Below are 7,381 nucleotides of genomic sequence, written 5' to 3' on the forward strand. Positions count from 1 at the left end.
CGATCAGGGATAATGAAACTTCAATCTTCCTTTGAGGGAATAATGAGAAAGATATAATAGTTCTAAATAGTTATAATAGTTCAGCACAGGCTGAAGCTAATGTAAGCCTGTCCTATTGAATAAATTAAGTTACCTTTCAACATGTATAAATATTACAAAAATAGAAAAACAAGAAAAGAGACAAGATAAAAATAAACAACCTGAAAACACGTTATCAATAAACAGTCAAATGGAAGAGTGATGAAGCCGACTCATAAGTTGTATAATTCACAAATAACTCTCGTAGCCCTCAAAAATCACCAGGAGAACCTTCTTTCTTTTTGAAAACCAAAAATGTACCACTGGTTCTTAAACTTAGTCAGCAGCAGTCCAAAATGAAATCCCAACAACAGATATACAGCTCTTTTTCATTTATTTTTTGGCCTTTGTTACCGTGAATTTGCAAGTGTCTCAATTCATATTTAGTCTCAGAATTGTATACTTGCTGGGAGTGACTTTGTCTTAGCTTTACACGAAATTTTCATTCTTTTGAAATACACCAAATAATTGAATTTTAAAACATGTAATTTCATAAACAGTGGATGACTATGTGCATCTGCCTTGTTAATCCCTATAACTCATTTTTGTAAAAAGAATTATTGCATTTAAAGTTGTTTTATATTTCCAGACTTCCACACAGTAAGATATATCAGGAAGACTGAGTGAACAATAAATATTATATAAAGCTTTACAGCTTCATTTATTTCTTGATTTGTACAAGATTGCTATCATCTTAGAAATCTTTCCTTTGATATAATAAACATGTAGTTTACCTATTCATTTAAAATCAGTAACTACCCTCAAAAATTAATTCTAATTTACACTTTCAATGTTACGTATTTTAAATTTAATCTCCTTATTCATTTAATTTCCATTTCCAAAAACCATGAATTTGTAAATTATTTCCAGAACTGTACATGTTTGTATCATCTGCAAATATAATGAAGTTCAACAGACTTGTAACATTACAAATATCATTATTATCAAGTAAGAAAAGATTTGGACCGATTACAGAACCCTGAAGTTCGCCACAAGTCTACACATTGTCTGCTTTCCAAGTTTCTCCTCTACCAAAAAAAAATCATTAGGTCAATACGATGATCAATGGTATCAAATGACTTCTGCATATCAATAAAAATATCAGCAGCATGCTTATCATTTACATTTGCTTTTGTTATTTTCTTCTTCTTCTATCTCCATAACCACATAAGTGCTTGTTCTGTTTCTCCTGAACCCGTGCTGCAAAGAGCCAGTTGTTTAACAAATAAACTTTCCAGTATTTTTGGTCTGGTCTATAGTTCTGGCCTATAATTGTCATGACAATATTTGTCTCCATTTTTAAATATCGGTATTACCATTGTCGTTTTCATATTATTTGGAAAGATACCCTTTTGAAAGGACAGGTTGAAATTATGAGTAAGAGGTTTTACAGTAACATTAATAACTTCTTGATTATAAGCATATCAATTAAGTTAATGTCTGTTGAGGTATTATTTTTAAATTTTGAGACTATTATATCTTTCTCATTATTCCCTCAAAGGAAGATTGAAGTTTCATTATCCCTGATCGTATAAGTAAACTTATTCAAATTAGTATCACATGTTGGAATTGTTTTGGCCATATCGTGATTATCACCTACAGAATAATAGTTGAACTCTTTAGCACTATCCCGTCTATTGTGCACTGTGTCACCAGACTTGTTTAAAAAATAGGAAATTCTTTGTTGCTGCTCTTCTTCTGAATAAAATCACTGATAAAAGTCCAAGTTTCTTAAATAATGCATTCTAGTGCTCCTTCATTTTACTTCTCATAACAGAAGTCAGAACATTGTAATACTGCTTATATATTTTCACTTTCATTGGTTTGCATTTGTAAATATTTCTTGTGTAACATTTTTTTTTCTTTTTGCCGGCCTTTTGTAGATTCTTGGTCATCCAAGGTTCCCCTCTTATATTTTTCCTCAGTCTGACAGTTTTTTCTAACAGGGCAATGCTTCTTATATAGCTCGGTGAATGTGAACAAAAATGCATCAAAGACCAAATTCCCAACCTCAACATCCCCGTCTTCCCAAGTACACTTTGCAAGATCCACTTTTAAAACTTACATTTTTTTGGGAGTTCCTATTCTCACCAGTTTGTAAATTGGCTCACTTTTCCTGGCTGAAAATTAATATTCCAAATACAGTAAGATGATCAGTAATATCGTTTAAGAAGTTATTCATTCATTTTAGAGAAGCGGTTGCTTCTTCCTGCCCGTTGGTGGATGTTGCCCCTCAGTGGAGCGAAGCATCAAAACTGTCTTGAATCTTTGAGGTGTTACCAGTGAAGCTAAATAGATAAATGCTGATGATTACAATTTGTTTATGAGAAATGTTTTATCCATCTTTTTATATTGCAATTTCAACTTCTAATTTCCCATTTCTGAGCAGCAGTGCAAATGTTGTAAAGCAGCAATTTGTGTTGCAAATACCCCAGTAAGATGTTGAGCAATTCAGGCACATACATGTTGATATAATGCAACTAAGACTGATTTAGAAACAAAGCCGAAATTGTTGCCCAAACTGATGAATAATATCCTTTTTAGGGAAAAAGTACCTTTCAGTCACTACGCAACAATGTTATGTTTGTATCAAATAAATGTGTTGTATGTTATGTGATTTAATTATGTGACTAAATAAAGATGTTGCATTATGTCCATTTTAAGAAAATGGAGCGAAACAAAATCAGCCACGCTTTAAACCGCTGTGTCGTCATCTGGATCAAGTGTTAAATAACAATAAACACATCAATTTTTCTCTACAAAACGCAGCGCTTTATCTCAGTCATGCTACAAATAACAGCTGCATTGATCCAACAAGAATACTGTCTCACGTCCTTCTCATCAACATAACCTACTTTTTAACTGATGACACCCCTTTAAATGTTTTTTAGCAAAGTCTACTGCCCAATAAGTATGTGTACTTATTTTTATATTTTTTCAATTGTTTACACAATAAGATGACACACCAGTTATAATTTTTTTCTTTTGTCTGGTTTCAGTTAGCATAGCGAGGTTCTGCTTATTGCAGTTTACTTGTGATGATAGTAACTGTCGGGTTGGGCAGAGTAGAGCGGTCACCTGGATGAAAAATACATGAAGCCGTTTTGGATTTTCTCTGAGCTACAAAAATATACTAAGAGGAAATGCTAAACTAATTCTAAATGCGGCATTTTTAGGTTTCAAGTATAAGATTTATAATCGGATTAAGGTTTGTAAATGTAGATCTGATATCAATATTGTAAAATCCAGAATGAGGAAACTTGTACTTACCTGTTTGTTTGTCACTGAGAAATGAAACACGCTTCTTTTTTAACAGTTTGTCTGGGATCATTCAAACTATGTTGTTCTCTTTGTCCAATAAGCATGTCTGAAAGTGACCTGGGCCTTTCCCCGGAGGAGATCCGGCTCCACACCACCAGCCAGGGGTCTGACTCTCACCACACCGCGTTGGAACACCCATCACCACCGCCATGCAACTCAGTAGCACTTGTTTTTATCATGTTTTCATATCTTATGTTTACACATTGGCTGGTTTTGTAAATAGTTTTTTGTGATCTCGACATTTGTAATATTTAGATATGAGGTTCTTTTTTTTTTGTGGTAAATGGGAAAATGTGTGTCTAAGTCCAGTGCATCTTCTCCAAAATGCATTACAGATATGGCTTCATTTCCGTTTCATAACTTGATTGAATGAAGGATTCTTTTGTCCGTGCAGCTAAAAAGGGGTTTATGTTATATCACTTTACTAGATGTAATTAATACATCTAATTTGTAGTTTATCTAATTTACGTTAATCAAAAAAATTTTAACACTGTGAAAATACAATTTTCTTTGTGAAAACAACTTTTATTGAGTTGGAATGATAATTTTCTTCTGAAGTAATTTCTTGCTTTCTTTCAGCTTTTCTTCACTATTTTCCATTCCAAGCTTCTTGGCACGGCGGATGGAGATATATTTGTGCTACAATGCACTTTTTTCAGGCCCTAGCTGTCGTAAGCAATCCGGAAGTCCAGGAATAAAAACAAAAAAAAAAAAGCAGATATAGATATGAATCATAATGAATCATGGTTCTCTCATGGAAATGATTTCTGTTTTGCTACATGATGAAAGGTTTTCTTCTGATAGTCCGGCTTCCACAGCGCAAAGAAAAAAAAGCTTGTTAGATTGACAAATGATTGTAATTGGAGCCAATGTGTGAGCATGTCTGAGTTCTTGTCTTGTAACTTTAACCAGAGTGCATGTGCATAGTATGTCCTGCTGCAGGAGGAGTGGGATTCTGGTCCTGGTGGTAAAACCTACCTGAGCAACACGGCTCCTGCAAAGTGTCCCAGTTTTCTGACGGAATCCCAGTCGCTGACCTCCAGCACGTGGCTGCAATCAGGAACAGCGCTCCGACTGGAAGGTAGCTGGAATAGAAAGTACGTGCATATAGAGTTTATCAAAGCTCATGCAACTGCTGAGAAAGTGTCGTTCCCAGTAAGAATTCAGGTGCAGCTCGGTAGCCTTTGAAAAACCCCAGAAATTTACAGGGATAAAATATTAACTCTTTTTTTAATTATTTGAGTAAAAATAGTTACCAAATAAAATCGTCTGCTTTTTCTAAACTTTCACAATGTGGAGTAAAAGGATATATATATATTTTTTTACTTCAGTATTAAGGAGCAAGCAAGATGCAGGTCCAGAACGTTGGATCCTTGAACACAACCGTCCACCGGCTTCTTTTTTCCGAGATACACAGTGACTGTCGTATTTTCATCACACTTCTACACTTCACAAATAATATTAGCAAACTTGATACAGAGAGGAAGAGACTATATTTACCGTTGTCATCCCGGGAGTTTCTCCATCTCCTGGTGCTGGAACATCCCTCATCTCAGAGGCCAGAGTTATCACAGCGGCGCGGCTACATAAAACTTGGCAGTTTTTTGACAAATTAGTAAAAGTACTGATAGGAGATGATGATAAAACAACAAGAGAAACTTCAAGTAATTTAAAGAAAAAACTGAACTATGATGGAGCATGTCTGTCCCTGCTTGACCAGTAATAGTAATAATTAATGGTGGGTAACAATGAGTCCACAGTCTTTTGCATGTACCTAAATATTATCTAATATTTTGAAGCCAAACAAAGTTGCACCACCACCGCTTGGGTACTTTTCATCCTCGACACAAAGAAAAGCCTGCAGGTTACTTTCTATCCAACTATCATATATAGCAAAGCTGTTTTACTAAAGCATGGAAAACTCCTCTCACCTGAAGTAGTTTGCAAAGATTCCAGGTTTAAAATGTTTCAGCAGAAGAACGGATCATAAGACTGACACGGTTTTAATTAAAGTATCTTTGATTTGATCATAGTTACCTACAAGACAGCCACTAAAACTAGTCCTACAACATGAAGCAAACAGCAAACTAAATATGATTGATAGCTGCCTTAATAACGTGTCTATTTACAGGTTTTGTGATAAAACCAAGTCTTACCAACAGCCAGGGACAGGAGAGCGGATACCATTACGTACAAAAGTGTTTGTATTGCAATGTTCCTGGAGGGCTCCACACTTAACACCTGATGAAATCAAACCACAACCCAGGTGTTATAACCTGTAAACCAAAGGCTAATAGTTTCATCACTGATAGCTGTTCAATCAGTGTGAGACAGAAAGATTTGCTTGTTCCAATAGCAACAATCAAAAATGGAGACGGTATAAGTGGAGAAGATAATTGAGAAATTTCTTTAATTTTCTTCTTATCTGTTTTTAAAATACAAGAAAGACTCTTCCCCAGCCTGATAAAGACGTTAATTGTCCTAAAAAGTCCAACTGACGAAGCAAATTCTCTGGAACAACATAAACAGTTCTTTTTTTAATTCCTTAATTCTGTGTGAACAGAATGAAGCACCTCACAGTGACTAATATTAGCTAATATAAAAACTTCTCTGTTAAAATGTTACGACATCAGTCTGCTAACAAGGTCATTCTATGCTACTGTTATGCAGCGTGTCGGCCGTCAGCATTGTTCTGTGAACAGGACCACAGATTACATTTAAAAGGTACACACATTGTGCTGAGAAGACTTGCGAGTAGAAAATATGGAATCAGGTAAACTAAACACCTCACAAACTTTGTATAACATTGATAACTTTATGAAACCATGTGAGAAGTACCTGCGATGACACCTGTCCCAACTAGAGGAATGCGAACTATTTTCAGCTCGTTCAGATCGGCGGGAAAGTTGATGTACTGAAGTTGGCTTTCGGACAAAGGCAAAAAGTACTTGAGAATAAGGCCAGAGCAAAACCTGCAGGACAAAACTGACCCAACATTGTCAACTGAACCAAAGTACGTGTGGTTAACTTAACTTTCAGATAAGAAGCAACCGTTGTTGACAGGTTTCTTGACCGTTACGGGGTCATTAAGCAATAAAAGCTCATTTTTGACACAGAGAATGTTTTGTTTGTATTATCTCAGCTAACAGCTTGCTGACACTTTGTAAGTTATGTATGTTTACCACACGTTTCTGTTAAATATATGAGCATCCATAGGTTAAAAAACCCTTTCTCTTAAACATGGACCAGGTGTCTGATTTTTAAAACTTTTTCCCGGCTAGAGGGTAATTAATCAATAAAAGCTTACTTTGAGACAGAAAGAATGTTCTGTTTGTATTATCTCAGCTAACAGCTTGCTGCCACTTCTCTGCAAGTTAACCCAGGTGTTAGAGGATTTAAACAGGGACAGTTAAAGGAACTTTTTTTCTCTTCCTTCAGTAAAAAACAGACTCAAAACGCATGAGCAGCAGATAGACGTGTGTAGAAAAAAGGTACTCGTTTTATCAGTTAAAACTCTACAAATATCATAATAAGTTAGCTTTTTTTTTGCTCTTCTTTCAGACCAACAAGAGAACACATGTCCCACCACCGAGGGGAAAAAGGATTTTGCAGACTGCAGGAGCAAAAAAAAAAACAAAACGTTTTTTCTTTTCCCATCCATTTATTAGCACTTTTTTTTTTTTTTGCCAACACTTCTATTTTTTTACTTCTCTTTTTGCATTTATCATAATAGTTTAATTCTTCTTCTTTTTTCCAATAGTTTATCAACGCGAAAGTCACTGAAAACACACAAACAGAGGGTCGTAAAAAGCCTGCTGCAGACAAGAGGGGGTGCTTGTCACATGGGCCAGTAGAAGAGCGGGGGTGTAAATACAAACAGACTCAGAGAGGATTTTTGCAGCTAGCATAAAAAACTTTTTTCACTCTTCCCACCCAGTAAACTCTGTTTATACTACTTTTTGCATTTCCCATGATAAGTTTG

Source organism: Telmatherina bonti, assembly GCF_933228915.1.
Source record: "Telmatherina bonti genome assembly, chromosome: 13".
In the NCBI taxonomy this organism is placed as follows: domain Eukaryota; kingdom Metazoa; phylum Chordata; class Actinopteri; order Atheriniformes; family Telmatherinidae; genus Telmatherina; species Telmatherina bonti.